The sequence below is a fragment of the Equus caballus genome, chromosome 30 (assembly GCF_041296265.1).
Source record: "Equus caballus isolate H_3958 breed thoroughbred chromosome 30, TB-T2T, whole genome shotgun sequence".
Lineage (NCBI taxonomy): Eukaryota > Metazoa > Chordata > Mammalia > Perissodactyla > Equidae > Equus > Equus caballus.
The window spans coordinates 7,961,919-7,980,616 of NC_091713.1; the positions used below are offsets into that span (position 1 = coordinate 7,961,919).

At 35.3% G+C, this 18,698-nt stretch overlaps 1 pseudogene; it reads right to left on the minus strand.

Annotated features, from left to right (window-relative positions):
• The window catches only part of LOC138921501 (regulator of DNA class I crossover intermediates 1-like), a 72,376-nt pseudogene that overhangs the window by 37,608 nt on the left and 16,070 nt on the right, over positions 1–18,698 (minus strand).

An 18,698-nucleotide genomic window follows, 5' to 3' on the forward strand; every position in this document is an offset into this window, starting at 1 on the left:
TATTTCAAACTTCAAAAATTTGGATGTTTTTATAATTTTAACTATAGAGGCTACAACGATTGAACATTTTAGCACTAAATATCTCTATCTATATACATATATGTGCATAGTCTTGGATGGAAGTGCATATAACCAGCTATCTTTCAAGTCATAGGAAGAATCAAGCCATCACAACTTATACTTTAACAGATTACTATGACATCACTGAGATTATGTACTGCTATTCACAGGATCCTTTCCATATCATGTATACTGGGCCATCATGACATCACCAACTACTCCTTTACTGTGATTACAATCAAGTATTACATAACACATTGAACTATGGTCAATTTTACTATCAATAATTTTATAAAAAGATGATGATTTCAAAGACTTTTAAAGAACATTCCAGTTTTGGGATTCATAATCTTCTACAGCCCAGAGAATTAAGTTTTTGACCTAAGAAGAATTATTATACTTAATTTCTCTCCTAATTTGGCTATATCTATAGCAACCCACAACTAACATTTTTTCAATCCATAAAAAGACAAAAAGAGCATATCACAAAAATATAAAATGCTAAGAACTAGTGATTGAAAGGGACCTGTTCACAAACAACCAACCCACTAACTGGGAAAAAATATTTGCAAGTCATATATCTGACAAAGGCTTAATATCCATAATATATAAAGAACTCACACAACTCAACAACAACAAAATCAAACAACCCGATCAAAAAATGGGCAGGAGACATGAACAGACATTTCTCCAAAGAAGATATACGGATGGCCAAATAGACACATGAAAAGAAGTTCATCATCGCTGATCATCAGGGAAATGCAAATCAAGACTACACTAAGCTATCACCTTACACCCATTAGAATGACACAAATAACTAAAACAAATAGTAACAAATGTTGGAGAGGTTGTGGAGAAAAAGGAACCCTCATACACTGCTGGTGGGAATGCAAACTGGTGCAGCCACTATGGAAAACAGTACGGATATTCCTCAAAAAATTAAAAATAGAAACACCTTATGACTCAGCCATCCCACTACTGGGTATCTATCCAAAGAGCTTGAAGTCAGCAATTCCAAAAGTCCCATGCACCCCAATGTCCACTGCAGCATTATTTACAATAGCCAAGACATGGAAGCAACCTAAGTGCCCATCAACAGATGACTGGATATACTACTCAGCCATAGAAAAGAACAAAATCGTCCCATTTGCAACAACATGGATGGACCTTGAGGGAATTATGTTAAGTGAAATAAGCCAGATAGAGGAGGACAATTTCTGTATGACTCCACTTATATGAGGAATTTAAAAATGTAGACAAAGAGAACAGATTAGTGGCTACCAGGGGAAAGATGGGGTGGGGGTTGGGCACAAAGGGTGAAGGGGTGCACCTACAACACAACTGACAAACAATAATGTACAAATGAAATTTCACAAGATTGTAACCTATCTAACTCAATAAAGACTTTTATTTAAAAAAAGAAAGGTACCTGTTCATTCTGCTTTTTTTCATATGCAACTTTCTGAGGACTAGGCACTATTCTGGGAATAAAATTTTGTCTTGTAATATCTCTGTTAGAAGCTAATTCTGCTGACAAAGATGGTGGTGTGAAGCTGCAGTTTTCTATTCTGCTCAATTGAGGTTCAAACATTGTATATGAGTCCATGACTTGTGAGGACTATAGGAAAGAAGATACAATCATTTGATTTGCCAAAATATATAAACTAGAGACGAGGAAAGTTCAAATAAAAGTGAAAAAGGTCACGAGTTAGAGAAAAAGTCCCAAGTAAAGGCAAGTCATCAGTAACTGACAGTCCTTACTAAGACAAGAGAGGTTATCAACTAAGATTATACTTGAGCTCCTTTCCATCTGCCTTTCTCACCGATGGTCCCCTCTACCCTCAAGCTCCATTCCTGCAGGTCATCTCCTAATGACAGGAAATCTAAGTTTCATTTATCTACAATTCAGGTGAAAGATTTCCAAGAGATTTTAGTATCACTGCCATTATCTTTCTGACGTAGCTTAACTTTGGCTATTCAAAGGAAAGAATAATTAATAATATGGCATTGGACTTTCACATTTCAAGCTTTAATCACAATCTATGTGTTTTCTAATTGATTAAAGTCTTATTTGCTAAAAAATAATTATTTGAAATATACTTTGAAAGAAAAATAATCTTGGGATCAACATGAATATTGAAAATCACAATTTGATATAAAATAAAATAGTCGGGTCACCACGTTTGAAAACATGAATCGCTCAATGATCACATGAACCCAAAGGAGAAGTCCCCAAATGAATTATCCTTTGCAGCTCTTCAGTGACAGGCAGAATCAAATGCTTTGCACGCAAAGGCCTAGTCTACATTACCAGAACTCCAAAGGGTTTCTCATAAGCAATCGTTAAAATATTCTTAAGGTATAGGTTTCTTACATTAAAAACTTCTAAAAGAACAATTTTAAAGACTAAAAATTTTTTTAAAGGATAACTAATTTTCTCTGATTCTCAAAAAATTTATATCACTTGATGGTGAAACTGGCAGAAAGTGAGCCACTGATGATTAAGTAGCTAGGAACTAAAGTTTTTTTCCCTTTTGCAATTACTGATTATAGCTTTTAGCTGCTTAACCCACTCATTGTTAATTGTGCTGTTTAGGCAATATGCTGACTCCCGCTAGGCTCCTATAGGTAACATCTTCCTGGTGCCTGCATCACCATGGTAATGCGTGTGTGAGCTGTTTTTCAGGAATTAGAACTCCTTGTCCACTTCAGGCCAGTTGAGACCACCAACTCATCAACTGGGCCCACGGAGATGTCCGACAGGTGACCTTTTAACTTGAAGAGGCTAAAAACTCTCCCCTCAGATCATGCTGATGTCGCCATTTTGTGAACATGGGTCCTATGAAGAGGCATCAAGTCTGACTACGCTTGTGCAGCTCATCATTACCTCACCTCTCCTCACCTCCAGTCACCTCTCTCCACATTTCAGACCACGTTGACCCCGGCCCATATGTATCCCTGAGTCTCTGTTTTCGGGGAAGCAAATTTCAGGCTCATGAGCTCGCTTCCTCACATGGCTACCTTGTGAGTAAACCCTCTCTCTGCTGCTATCTCGTCATCTCAGTGTTTGGCTTTCTGGGCGGCGGGCAAAAATGAACCTGGTTGGGTAACAGTGGCATGTCACAATTGTTAAAATAACTTAAAAAAATTTTTGTTTAACTCTCACCTTAACTGGGCCAAGTTCTTCCTTGCTGCCTTGTCTTTGATAGTGTAAACTAATGAAAAGAAAATGTAACAGTTAAACACATAGGTGGCAATAAAATTGATTATCTTTTATAAATATTTAAAATTCATACTGTTCTATACAAATATGAAAACATATGGAACTCTTAAGTAAATCATTCCAGGGTTATAATATTACTGTGTTTTATAAAAATTATATTATTACTAGAGAGAGATTTTCATGATAAGGAAAGTCAAACTATGCATCCAAAAAACACTTAGCATGGATATTAGTTCATTGACAAAGGTCTTAATAGTTTAATAATACTGCTAACAGTCAAACAAACAAAAACTGGAGCTAGGATAATCCCTTTATACATTTTCCAATGAATAAAACAGAGTTGATAATGACTCTTTCAAATACCTAATAATATGTAACCTAGCTAAAACCTACTTGTTTTCCATATCATCAATGCAGAGGTTAGACGGGACAAGATGAGGCGACATTGGAAGTTCTAAATCATGTTTTCTCAGGGGCATTTTTATGTCTCTATTCATATTCACATGGATCGGTTTTCTCACAGTTTCTATAATGAAAAAGTTGCAATTAAAAATTAAGAATGAATAATAAAATCTTTTAAAAGCATTGGTTGATATACCATGGTCATTAAGTAAATGTACATCTTAGATATTTACTAAAACCACCTATATTCTATACACGATAGAAGACATTACAGTACTAGCAACTATCACAGATAATTCAAATCATCTTTTTCTTCATCATCTTACATTCTCCTCATGAAAGGGGCCCTACAAATTTTGCTTTATTTTTTGATTCCTTCAAAACTTCCCTAACCCCTAGACTGTATCAGTTGCTATATTACATATTCCCACAGCACTACATATGTTCTCTATTATAGCACTTACCATAGTTTACTGTACTTGATTAACTCTATCTCCCTCACTAGATTTTTAAACTTTAGATGCAGCAGCCTTGTCTCTCCTTATAGACGATATAACTATTTTGACCGCTTAGTACTTTTAATTATGATCCTTTTCCAGGAAATGCTTTTTACACATGCACAAACTACAGAGTTGTAGTGGAGAGCTTCTATCTTCTTATATAACCCTGCTTCCCTGGAAAAAACAATTGGTTTAGTGGCAACCACCTGCCACTCAATAATGGCATTACACCCCTCTGGTTATAAGTAATTGTTCCAGTGCTGAGACCTGACACCAGCAGAGCAAGGCAACGTCCTTCCAGCGGAATTAAAAAATTCAGAATCAGAGAAGCAGCTCTCAGTATTTCCCTGGTGGTGAAATTGGAGAGATGAGCAATGTTAGTTCATAGTGGGGTTTTTTTGGATTTTATTTTTCCTTTTTCTCCTGAAAGCCCCCTGGTACATAGCTTCTAGTTGTCAATGTTAGCTTTTTAATGTCACATTTTAAGCTTCATTGATGAAGACAGTCTGAGAGAATAAAACTAGTATCTGAAGTGAAAAAGAATCTTGGTAGTATTCAATTTCCTGACTCAAGCAGTCTCTGAGGCCCAGATGCACCACTACCCTTCCTTTCAGTTAAGTGTCTTAGTCCGTTCAGGCTGCTGTAACGGACTACCATAGACTGGGTGAACTATACAAAATAGAAATTTATTTCTCAGTTTGGAGGCTGGGCAGTCCAAGATCAAAGTGCTGGCAGATTCGCTGTCTGGTGAGGGCTCGCTTCCTGGTTCACAGACAGCTGTCTTCTCCCTGTGTCCTCACACAGTGGTAGAGGTGAGAGAACTCTCTGGGGTCTCTTTTACAAGGGCACTAATTCCATTCATCAGGGTCCACTCTCCTGACCCAATCACCTCCTAAAGGCCCAACCTCCTAATATCACATCAACATATGAATTTTGGGGGCACACAAACATTCAGTCCACAACATTAAGTAAGTAAATACATATTTTTTAAGTTTCTGTAATTTGCAGTCATGAGTCCTAACTAATAAAATCTTGCTTTGGTAGAGGAGGAAAAATCTTTTCTCTCTACCCTTCTAAATTATCAGCTGGGGGCCTGTAACAAAAGACAGATTAACAAGAGAAAAAGCATACAAATGTATTTAATATAAGTTTTATGTGGAAAACTTTGTAAGGAAATGAAGACCCAAAGTGGTTAAACCTGAGCATTTTTAAGCTAGGTTTGATGAAGAGCGGAAAGTCCTGGGGAAATGGGACAGGACAAAAAGGGGTATCAGCTAAGTGTAGTAAACTGAGGGAAACAGCAAGGTCTGTTCATTAGAGTCCTCTCGGTGTTCCCTCTGCGTTGGAGATAACAACGTTCCTTTTCTTGGGGTATAGCGAGGGCACCTCTCACATGAAAATCCTTCCTGCACATGCTGCTTCCTCAAATTCCTCAGCTCAAAATATTCAATATGCCAAGGTGCCTTATTTTTTGGTAGTGTGGGGGATCAGAATTGGCCACCCCAAAATGTGTCTCTTTGGCATGAGGATTATTTGGGGCTGATTACTTTTAAGAAACTGCAGACAGGCGAGAAGCTCTGAAAAGTAGAAGCTACCCTCTGTAAAACACATTTACATTTGTAAGGGAAATCTCCATTTGTAAAGGTAACTCCCTCTCTGTACCAGGAAGAGGGGGGGATGTCCTTATGTCCAGAAACTCCTATCAAGGCAGAAGGCAAGGACTTAAATCCGCATAATAACCTTTCTCTTGTTTACTGTCCTTTTCTGGTAATCTCCCATAACTGACTCCCTCCCACCCCCAACATGCTCCTTTGTCTTTAGCCAAAGACGGTATTTAAGATGACAACCTTAGCCAGTCTGGGAGTTAACCAGTTTTCCTGGATTTTTCCCATGATACATGTTACAAAGCTTTGTTTGATTTTCTCCTTTTATTCTGTCTCATGTCAATTTAATTCATAGCCCAGCCAGAAGAACCTACAAGAGATAGAGGAATTCTCTTCCTCCCCTACAGCAGCATGTCCTGCCCCTGTTATTTTCTGTTCTACTTCCAGAATCCAATACAATACTTAGGGTAAGTACTCAAAAAACATATGTTCAATGTATGAATGAAAACAGAGTGAGGGAGAAAGGAAATATATAAAGTTAAATACATCACTGGACAGCCACATGTAAAAGAATTAAACTGGAACCCTATCTTACACCATACACAAAAGTCAACTCAAAATGGATTAAAGACTTAAATACAAGACCTGAAACCATAAAACTCCTAGAAGAAAACATAAGGAATAAGCTCCGTGACATCAGTCTTCATGATGATTTTCTGGATTTGACACCAAAAGTAAAAGGAATAAAAGCAAAAATAAACAACTGGTCCTACATCAAACCAAAAAGCTTCTGTATAGCAAAGGAAACCACCAACAAAATGAAAATGCAATCTAAAGAATGGGAGAAAATACCTGCAAATCATATTGTCTGATAAGGGATTAATATTCAAAATACATAAAGAGCTCATACAACTCAATATCAAAAAACAAGAATCGATTAAAAAATGAGCAGAGGACCCTCTGAACAGACATTTTTCCAAAGACGACATACAACTGAGCAACAGGTACATGAAAAGGTGTTCAACATCACTAATCCTCAGGGGAATGCATTCAAAACCACAATGAGACATCACCTCACACCTGTTAGAATGACTATCATCGAAAAGACAAGAGAGGGGGCTGACCACGTGGCCGAATAGTTGTTTGTGTGCTCCAGTTCAGTGGCCCAGGGTCCGCCAGTCCAGACCCTGTGCACAGAGCTATATACTGCTCATCTAGCCATGCTGTGGCAGCATCCAAAATAGAAAAACTAGAATGACCTGCAACTAGGATATACAACTATGTACTGGGGCTTTGGGGAGAGAAAGAAAGAAAAAGAAGAAGATTGGCAACAGATATTAGCTGAGGGCCAATCTTCCTCACAAAAAGTAAAAAAAAAAAAAAAGACAAGAGGTAAGAAGTGTTTGCAAGGATGTGGACAAAAGGGAACCCTTGTGCATGGTTGGTGGGAATGTAAATTGGGGCAAGCTCTATGGAGAACAATATAGAGGTTCCTCAAAAAATTAAAAATAGAACTATCATATGATTCAGCAATCTCACTTCTGGGTATATATCCAAATAAAATGAAAACAAGATCTCAAAGAGATATCTGCACTCCCAAGTTCACAGCAGCATAATTCACAGAGCCAAAATATGGAAACAACCTCAGCGTCCATCAATGGATGAATGGATAAAGATGGTGTGGTGTGTATATGTGTGTGTATATATACAATGGAATATTCCTGAGCCATGAGAAAGAATGAAATCCTGCCATGTGTGACAACATGGACGGAGCTAGAAGGCATTATGCTAAGTGAAATAAGCCAGACTGAGAAAGACAAATACTGCATGGTATCACTTACATGTGGAATCTAAAAAAAAAAAAAAAGTCAAACTCATAGAAACAGAGAATAGAAAAGTGGTTGCCAGGATCTGGCGACTGGGGGATAGGGAAAGGTTGGGAAAAGGGTACTAACTTTCAGCAAAATGATGAATAAGATCCGAGGATCTAATGTAAGACATGGTGACAACAGCTGATAACACTATTACACAAATGAAGAAAAAGAACTAAATATAGCAAATATATTTACAACAGAAACTTTTATTCCTAAAGTTTATTAATAATGTATTTACTTCTACTAAAGTGTGACTACATTTACTTGTGACAACTGTCATCTGTGGAGAAACAAAAATAGCACAGAAAGGAAAAGAGGAGACACTAACAATACTGTGATCAATTTCAATCCCTTTTTATGAACTCAGTTCTTAAGCTCTCATTTTAGCACTTGTTTTAAAAATTAAATATCAGACACAAGTTTCCTTGAGAGAGAAAAAAATACTCTGATTAAACTTTTTATTTACTTGAAGAATCAAAGTGCAGGCCAAAATGAACTTTATTTTGAAGTATTAGACTACTATAGTTAACATCCCAAGAATGTCTAAGGAATTCAAGTTATGAGATAGGAAACTAATCATTGAGGCAAAAACTTGTTCAGCTCTTCCTTTCAAACAAATTCTCCAAATAGGATAAGACAGTAAAGATATTTATTCCCTGCTCTTTAGCCAAACTTTGGTAACTATCTGCCTAGACAAAATAACATAATAATTGAAACAACGCTATAAGTTTAACCATACCTTATAAAATTAATTTTATATAACACACCACCTAAAAAAAAATAAATGGATTAAACAATAAAACATTTTAAGCAGAGACTAACAAAGCTTCTAATTTAAGAGGGCAATCAAGTTTTAAAATTACTTTCCACATCCTTTGAGTTCTAAAATTACAAAATTATTGGAAAACTAAACATTATGATCACATCAGACTCAAAACAAAATGTTACTGGAGAGGCTGACTTACCAGGTCTTTTCTTCTGGCAAGATATCTGATTTACCATATACAGGTTAAGGAGGTCTAAACTGACAGCAGAATTTTTGACAGGGGATAAAACTCCCCGTAATTTCATTTTTGATTTTAACCTTTTCTTTTCAAAATATTCCTAAAAAAATTAAAAATAAAAAGTTCTTCTAGCAACCATATAGTTTCAGGCAGAATCATCAATAATAAAAATCAATAATGCTATTAAATAATTGACTTGATATTTTTTATATTTCTGTGACACCTCCTTTACATGTTTACATGTAAATTAAAATGAATCATGACAACTTGTAGTTTGCCCAAAGACTCTAAATTACAGCTTCTTATAATCTTTCTTTTGTTAAGCGTAATGCCTTTAAAACAGAACTGTATAAAGCCATTCCCAGGTATCAAAAGATTAAAAAAAATTATCTGAATGTGGAACGTTTTTAAAAACCTGATAAAACAAATGTGATAGGCTAAAAACTTGTTTTTCTGCAAAGTATGCTATACCACAGATATAAAAAGCCTAAAGATACGCATAGCTGTGTGCCAATAAAAGTCAACTGAAATGAGAAGAGAAAAACAAAAAGAAGCTATGTGAGAACTTATCTGCAGCCAAAGCTAACTTAATTCTGTTATCTCCCCATGACTCCTAGATTTTCTTTTATACCAGACTTGTAAATAATTATCATTTTTCATTCAGTATTTATTTCTGATTGAGCAGAATTATTCTTATTTTCATTCTTTTTCTCTCAGATTACATCCTTAATTTAAGAAGTTCAAAGGCATTTGTTCAAAATTTGTTTATTGAGCAACTATTATGTATTAGACACTATAACAAATTGTGAAAACATCTTCTTCACTATATAACTCATAACACAATGGCATAAACGGGATTATAAATGTGAGATATAAAAAGTGAAAAAAGTCCAAGATGGTAAAAAATTTAATGCAAGAGGAAGTATCATTTTTCCAAGAAGTTAAGGTTTTATCACATTAATATTTCAGAATATTAATAATAGACTTTTAAGATTCTAAAAAACATAAGAACTGTAAGAGACTTGCCAGCTATCAAGCAAAAAAGTAAATGCTGCATTTTTATGCAAACTTAACCACAGATAAAAAAGTGTTTCGTTTGAGTGATGTGCAGCTCCACATTGGGGCTTCTTTAAAAAGATCACACTATGGTCAGCAATGAAATGACAGAACCTTCAGGATGTAAATATTTTTCCCCTTTGAAAAACATGACTCTGGATCATATAATTGACAGCGTCTTGGAATTAAGATATTATTTCCTAAGGCACTGTACTCTGTGAAGGATAAGACCATAATCAGAAAGAGAATGACACAAACAATTACAACTGAGCATCAGGAGTATGTAAACTACAGGTAGATGTGGGGAGAGTTGGCAGAGGGAGGGCAGGAGGAGAGGGAAGCTTTCTTAGAAAATGACTTTTTTCTAAGATAGATGGATGAGTCAGAGTTAGCCAGAGTGTGGGAAGATAATGTTCCAGGAATGAAGAAAAACAGTACAAACACTGTGTATGAAGGGAGCAAGCCTTTACTCCAGGGGACACGGCTGAAGAGGTTGAACCCTCATAATCTATCCATCATGATAACCTCTGATCTTTCTTTTCCTAGAGAGAACAAAGGTATGTAACTAATTTACCTGACAAGGTTAGGCTCAACTTTTTTTGGGGGGGTAACTTTTGCAGACAATTTCACTATTTTATTATTTGATATCAAATAAACAATAAATTCAAAACACATTTCCAATCTTTTTAGCACATTATCAAAGTTGTTAGGACAGTTAGACCTCCACATACAATTCCTATGGGGATATCTAAGACAAGCAAATCTTTATTTAGTAAAAAATGTACTAAAGCATGAGTATAAAAGACAGATTGATAAAATATTTAAAATATGTTATATGTATAGTTATGACTTCCAATGGCTTTTGGTGACATATTTCATATTATAGGATATCAAGTTTATTTCTAAATATTTTTTGTGTGGTATTTTAACTTTTTATTAAGATTATGATAGTTTACAACCTTGTGAAATTTCAGTTGCACATTATTGTTAGTCATGTTGTAGGTGCACCACTTCACCCTTTGTGCACTCCCCTCACCCCCCCTTTCCCCTGGTAACCACCAATCAGTTCTCTTTGTCTATATGTTTAACTTCCACCTATCAGTGGAGTCATACAGAGTTCGTCTTTCTCTATCTGGCTTATTTCACTTCACATAATACCCTCAAGGTCCATCCATGTTGTTGTGAATGGGACGATTTTATCCATCTTTATGGCTGAGTAGTATTCCATTGCGCACGCGCGCGCGTGCGCGCGTGTGTTTGTGTGTGTATACGTATATATACCATATCTTCTTTATCCAACCATCAGTTGATGGGCACTTAGGTTGCTTCCACATCTTGGCTATTGTAAATAATGCTGTGATGAACATAGGGGTGCATGGGACTTTTGGAATTGCTGACTTCAAGCTCTTTGGATAGATACCCAGTAGTGGGATGGCTGGTTCATAAGGTATTTCTATTTTTAATTTTTTGAATAATCTCCGTACTGTTTTCCATAGTGGCTGCACCAGTTTGCATTCCCTCCAACAGTGTATGAGGGTTCCTTTTTCTCCACAAACTCTCCAACATTTGTCACTTTTTGTTTTGGTTATTTTTGCCATTCTGACAGGTGTAAGGTGATATCTTAGTGTAGTTTTGATTTCCATTTCCCTGATGATGAGTGATGATGAGCATCTTTTCATGTCTATTGGCCATCCGTATATCTTCTTTGGAGAAATGTCTGTTCATGTCCTCGGCCCATCTTTTGACTGGGTTGTTTGATTTTTTGTTGTTAGGCTCAACTTTTTTTAACAAGTCTCATTTGGTAGAGACAAGTAAAAAATAATTAGAAGATAAATAGAAAACTTCCAGAAGACAATCAAATTTTAAATTGAAAATAGACATTTAAAAGGAGCAGCCAGGGAGACAAATAAAATCTTAAGAACGTGTCAAAGGAAGCAAGGGAAGAGCTTGTTTCAAGATGAAGGGAACGGGCAGCAGTTCTCTGAAAGAAGACTGTTCACTTCATGAAGTGCTAAATAAAGTTTGTATCACCAAAACAAAAAAGATGAAGGTTATGGAAAAGCAGATGATGACACATTAAAGTATATGAAAAATATCTTTGGAATTGAATAACATAAAGTTCAAATTTTTTTATTGAATTTTAGTTAACATAGAACATTATGTTAGTTTCAGGTGTACACGTAGTGATTTGACATTTACACACATTACGAAATAATCACTACAATGATTCTACCAACAATCTGTCACCAAAGTCATTATAATATTATTGACTATATTCCCTACATTGTATATTATACCCCCATGGTTTATTTACTTTATAACTGAAAGTTTGTACTTCTTAATCCCCTTCACCTATTTTGCCCAACCTACCACCAGCTTCACCACTGGCAATGACCAGCCTGTTCTCTGTGTCTATGAGTCTGTTTCTGTTTTGTTTGTTCATTTGTTTTGTTTTTTAGATTCCACATATAAGTGAAATCAGATGATATTTATCTTTCTCTGTCTGACATATTTCACTTGGAATAACACCCTCTATATCCATCCATGTTGCTACAAATGACAAGATTTCATTCTTTTTTACGGCTAATATTCCACTGAATAAATATATGCCACATCTTCTTTACCAATATATCCACCGATGGACACTTAGGCTGCTTCCACATCTCGGCTATTGCAAATAATGCTGCAATGAACATAAGGGTGCATATTTCTTTTCAAATTAGTGTTTTTGTTTTCTTCAGGTAATACCCAGAAGTCAAACTGCTGGGTCATATGTTAGTTTTTAATGTTTTTAGAAGCTTCCATACTGTTCTCCATAGTAGCTGCAACAGTATACATTCCCACCAGAAGTGCGCGAGGGCTCCCTTTTCTCCACATCCTCACTAACACTTGACATTTATTGTCTTTTGATGGTTTTGATTTGCATTTCCCTTAGGATTAGTGATGTTGAACATCTTTTTACATGTCTGTTGGGCATCTGTAAATGTCTTTGGAAAAATGTCTATTCAGTTCCTCTCATTTTTTTATTGAATTATTTTTTTGATATTGAGTTGTATGAGCTCTTTATACATTTTGGACATTAACCCTTTATCAGATATATCATTTGCAAGTATATTCTCCCATTTGGTAGATTGCCTTTTCATTTTGCTGATGGTTTCCTTTGCTGTGTAAAAGCTTTTTAGTGTGACGTAGTCTCATTTGTTTATCTTTGCTTTTGTTGCCCTTGCCTGAGGAGACAGATCCAAAAAATTATTAAGACTGATGTCAAACAGTTTACTGCCTAAGTTTTCTTCTAGGAGTTTTATGGTTTCAGGTCTTACGTTTAAGTCTTTAATCCATTTTGAGTGTATTTTTACACATACCGAAAGAAAGTAGTCCAGTTTCATTCTTTTGCCTAGAGCTGTCCAGTCTTCCGAATATCATTTATTGAAACAGCTGTCTTTTCCCCACTGAATATTCTTGCCTCCTTTGTTGTAGATTAATTGACGATATATTTGTGGGTTTATTTCTGGGCTTTCTATTCTGTTACATTATCTCTGCATTTGTTTTTGTGCCAGTATCATAATGTTTTGATTATTATAGCTTTGTAGTACAGTTTGACATCTGGAAATGTGATACCTCCAGCTTTCTTCTCTCTCAAGATTGCTTGGCTATTTTGGGTCTTTTGTGGTTCTATACAAATTTTAGGATTATTTGTTCTAGTTTTGTGAAAAATACCAATGGTATTTTCATAGGGGTTGCATTGAATCTGTAGATTGCTTTGGGTAGTACAGACATTTTAACAGTATTAATTCGTGAGCACATACATCTTTCCATTTATTTGTCTTCGGTTTCTTTCATCCATGTCTTATAGCTTTCAGAGTATAGGTCTTTCTTCTCCTTGGTTAAATTTATTCCTATGTATTTTATTGTTTTTGATGCAATTGTCCTGGGAGGGTTTTCTTAATTTCTCTTTCTGATAGATCGTTATTAGTGTATAGAAACCCAACAGATTTCTGTATATTAATTTTGTATCCTGAAACTTCACTGAATTCATTTATCCTAATAATTTTTGGTGGAGTTTTTAGTGTGTGTGTGTATATATATATAAACAATATATATAAAATAAAAAGTATATATATATATTTAGTATAAAGTATCATGTCATCAGTAAACAGTGACAGTTTTACTTATTCCTTTCCAATCAGGCTGGCTTTTATTTTTCCTACTAATTGCTGTGTTAGGACTTCCAATATAATAAAAGTAGTGAGAGTGGGCATCCTTGTCTTGTTTCTGATCTTAGAAGAAATGCTTTCAGCTTTACACCATCGAATATGATATTAGCTGTGGGTTTGTCACATACAGCCTTTACTATGTTGAGGTAGGTTCTCTCTATACCCACGTTGTTGAGAATTTTTATCATAAATGGATGTTGAATTTTGTCAAAAGCTATTTCTGCATCTATTGAGATAATCATACAATTTTTATTCTTTGCTTTGTTTATGTGGCATATCACAATGACTAACATGTGCATACTGACCATCCTTGCATGCCTAGGAAAAATCCCACTTAATCATGGTGTATGATCCTTTTAATGTATTGTTGATTTTAGTCTGCTAATATTTTGCTGAGGATTTTTGCATCTACATTCATCAGGGATATTGGCCTATAATTTTCTCTTTTTGTAGTGTCTTTGTCTGGTTTTGGTATCAGGGTAATGTTGGCCTCATAGAATGAGTTTGGAAGCATTCCTCCCTCTTCAATTTTTTGAAATAGTTTGAGAAGGACAGGTATTAATTCTTTAAATGTTTGGCAGAATTCACCTGTGGAACCATCTGGTCCTAGACTTCTGTTTCTTGGGAGATTTTTGACTACTGAGGCAATTTATTATTAGTAATCAGTCTGTTCAGATGTTCTATTTCTTCCTGATTCAGTCTTAGAAGACTGTATGTTTCTAGGAATTTATCTATTTCTTTTAGGTTGTATAATTTGCTGGCATCTAATTGTTCATAGTAATATCATGATATTTGCATTTCTGAGGTGTCAGACATAACTTCTCTTTCATTTCTGATTTTACTTATTTGGGGCCTCTCTTTTTTTCTAGATGAGTCTGGCTAAAGGTTTATCAATTACCTTTTCAAAGAACCAGCTCTTAGTTTCATTGATCTTTTCTATGGTATTTTTTCAGTTTCTATTTATTTCTGCTCTGATCTTTACGATTTCCTTCCTTCTACTAACTTTGGGTTTTGTTCGTTCTTCCTTTTCTAGTTCCTTTAGTTGTAAGATTAGACTGTTTATCTGAGATTTTTCTTACTTCCTTAGGTAGACATGTATCATTTACTTGCTCTTTGATTTCTTCAATGACACACTGGTTGTTGAGCAGCATGTTGTTTAGACTCCATGTTTCGTTATTTCCAGTTTTCTTCTTGTAGTTGATTTCTAGTCTCATACCATGGTGCTCAGAAAAGATGTTTAATATGATTTCAATCTTCTTCAATTTACTGAGACTTGTTTTGTGGCCTAACATATGCTCTATCCTGGAAAATGTTCCGACCGACTTGAAAAGATGTGTATTCTGCTGTTTTGGGATAGAACGCTCTGCATATATCTAGTAAGTCCATCTGGTCTAATGTGTCATTTAAGACCAATATTTCCTTATTGATTTTCTGTCTGTATGATTTATAAAGTTCAATTTTGACACTAGTAAGAGCTGTACAGTGAAGTGGACCAAGGAACAAATGGGAGATGAGAGTGAAAGGGCATAGCAGGAAAGAGAAAGGACCCAGAGACACCTTTACTTGTCTAATAGGAGAAAATTCAGTATGTGTAAACATCAATGGAAAGCGGAAGTAAATGGAATCCAGATCACAGACAGAGAGACCTTCCTTTGATCAGAGGGAATTACTTCTGTAGTTAGAGGAGGGAAAGAGAAGATGGATGACGAAGGAAGGTGGTTTATAGAACTGGTGGTAGAAATTTGAGATAATTCTCATCTGATAGCTTCTATTTCCTCTGAACTATGATACAAGGTCATTTAACGAGCATGAAGGGATAAAGAATAGTGTTGGGAAAGAGAGGTTTGGGGAGGTAAAGGAAGGTATGAAATTTTCAAAGAAGAGAAAAGTGACACGATTAGAGATCAACACCTTGGGAAGAGCCATGTGTCTTTCCCTTTCTGACAAATATTCAAAAGAATGATCCAGATAGAGTTAGATTACTTTTTAAAAATATTCTTGGGACAGCCTTCATTCATAGTTTATTTATTATTGAGTGTCTATGTTATTGCTAGAGACAGTTCAAGGCACAGGAGATAGAAAATGAACAAACGTGGTAAAATCCTTCTTCTCATGAAGATATTTTAATGGGGGGACAGAATAAACAAATTTCTAAGAAAATATAGGATTACGAAAGAGTGACAAATTAAAGAGGGTAAAGGGGAGACAGCATTTGGAGGGCAGGGAGCTATTTAGATGTAGTGATCAGAGAAGGCCAATCTAAGAGGACATACTTTTGCTGAGACTCAAATGTTGACAAGCCAGACATGCAAATATCTCGAGGGAGACTATTCCAGACAAAGAACAGTGGCAGAAAGAAGGTCAGTGTGGCTTAAATAAAATGAATAGGACAAGTAGTAAGAAACAAGGTCAGAGAGGCAGGCAGGGTGCAGATCCTTCTGATTCTTTTAGACTTTGGTAAAATCAGATTTCATTCTAAGAGCAATGAAAAGCAATTGAGGCTTTTAAGCTGGGGAATGATAAATTCTGATTTGTGCCTTTAAAAGATCATACTAACCACTGTGTCACAGACTACAAAGGAGTAAAAGATAAAGCAGAAAAACAGTGATAAATTCAATTACATTAAAATTAAGAACTTTTCTTCAAAGACAGGATTGAAAAACTAAAATTAAAAGCCAAAGGACAAATATACCTGACAAATAATTCCTAAATACATAGACACAACAAGAAAAAGACAAACAACTCAAATAAAAAATGAAAAAACTACTTGGAAAAGTACCTGACAAAAGAGGAAACCTGAATGACAAGATAGTCAGTCTCATTAGTAATCAAGGAAATATAAGTTAAATTTACAATGAAGCATCAATTCACTGAGTTAACAACTATCCTGCTTTCATAATAATCACTCCCTTGCTTTTCTTTAAATTTTACTACCTTCGAACATATTTTTTCTGTTTTGGAACTTTTCGTAAATGGAATCTTACTGCTTGTATTCTTTTGTGAGTTGCTTTCTTTATCCAACTTTATGTTTTTGAGATTCATCCACACTAATTACGCGTAGTTGAAACATTTTCACTGCTCCATCATTACTTGGGTATGCCACTATTTGCTTAACCATTTTACTGCTAATGGACATTTGGGTGGTCCCCTTTCCTTCCTCCTCCCCTGTCCTTCTTTCTCTCTTTCTCCTCCTTCTCTCTCTTTTTTTTGTTTGCTACTTAACAACAACAATATCCAAACAAGCTTGTACATGTCTCAAAGTTCACAAGTGGAAGAGTTTCACTCAGATATATACTGCTGAGCTGTAATGTACATACATGCTCAACTTTACTGTGTAATGATCAATGTAATTAAAAAACAAAAAAAGGTGGTAGGTTATAAGGCCATTATACTACTCTAGGCAATAAATGATGATGATTTGAATCAGGGTGCTAATAGTATAGGTAGTGAGAAGTTATCAGACTTGGGATACATCTTGGAACTAGAATGACAACAAGAATCAACAAGGTCCTTAAGTCTCTGCCTAAGCAAAATGGTTGGTTATCAACCTATCTACAAGGTTGAGAAGGCTAAAGGAAGAGAGTCTTCCAATTTCACTTAGTTATTACCCTTGGAAAAATGCTTCAGAAGATCACTTTTTTCATAAAGCTAACACAAATAAACATATTCTCTTTACCTTTTGCTTTCTCCTTTCCTGCTTGATCAGAACCCTGGTCCTGAAAAAGGAAACAGGATAAAAAACACAATGATTAAAGAAATGGTCTCTAAAATGATTGTTGAGCCAGCCTGGTGGCAAACTGGTTAAGTTCACATGCTCCACCTTGGTGGCCCAGGGTTCCTGGGTTCAGATCCCAGGCACGGCCCTACACACTGCTCATCATGCCATGCTGTGGCAGCATCCCACATACAAAATAGAGGAAGATAGGCACAGATGTTAGCTCAGGGACAATGTTCCTCAAGCAAAAAGAGGAAGATGGGAACCAGATATTAGCTCAGGACCAATCTTCCTCACCAAAATAAATACATAAATAAAATAAAATGATGTCATTTTAGTTGAATTAAAGATTTGGAATTAAAATCTAAAAGTATAGTGATAATTATGCTATTTTATGAAAAGAAACTATGAAAATGTTCTCAAATGTTATAGTATATACTGTTTCACAAAATTTTCTTAGATAGAAAATCCAAGAACTAATAAGAAAGACTCTACACCTATCATTAATAATGAAGCATAAAATACATCTGAATTATAAAATCAAGATAAGCAAAGAGAAATCAATGCATTGGCAAGGAGGTACCACTGAAACATTCTCATATGATAGCAATATTCTTGGTCAATGCTGCCATTTTAATTTTCCTTGTATTTCAATATTCTACTTCTATCAACAGGAAGTAGAGAAAGGACCAAAATCTATATAGGATTGAAAGAAATGTTAAGTTTATTATTAGAGCAATTCAGTTACATTACTATATCAGCTATGCATACTTGAAATCTCATAACTTCTTTAAAACACAGCTAGCTTTTATGGATGTGCTTCACAACTATGATCTCTGTGCCAAACACTGCAACGAATCCCATGATAGTGCAATATTTAATGGTTATAAATTATTTGCTCTATTAATAATAGTAGAATGCCATAAAACATTCATGACAAGATAAGCAGATATGCACAATAAATCTTTTGGATATACATGAAACTATGATCTCAAATTCAAGATTTATACAAGAATTATAAGTAAAATGACAAAATGTATTTTAGC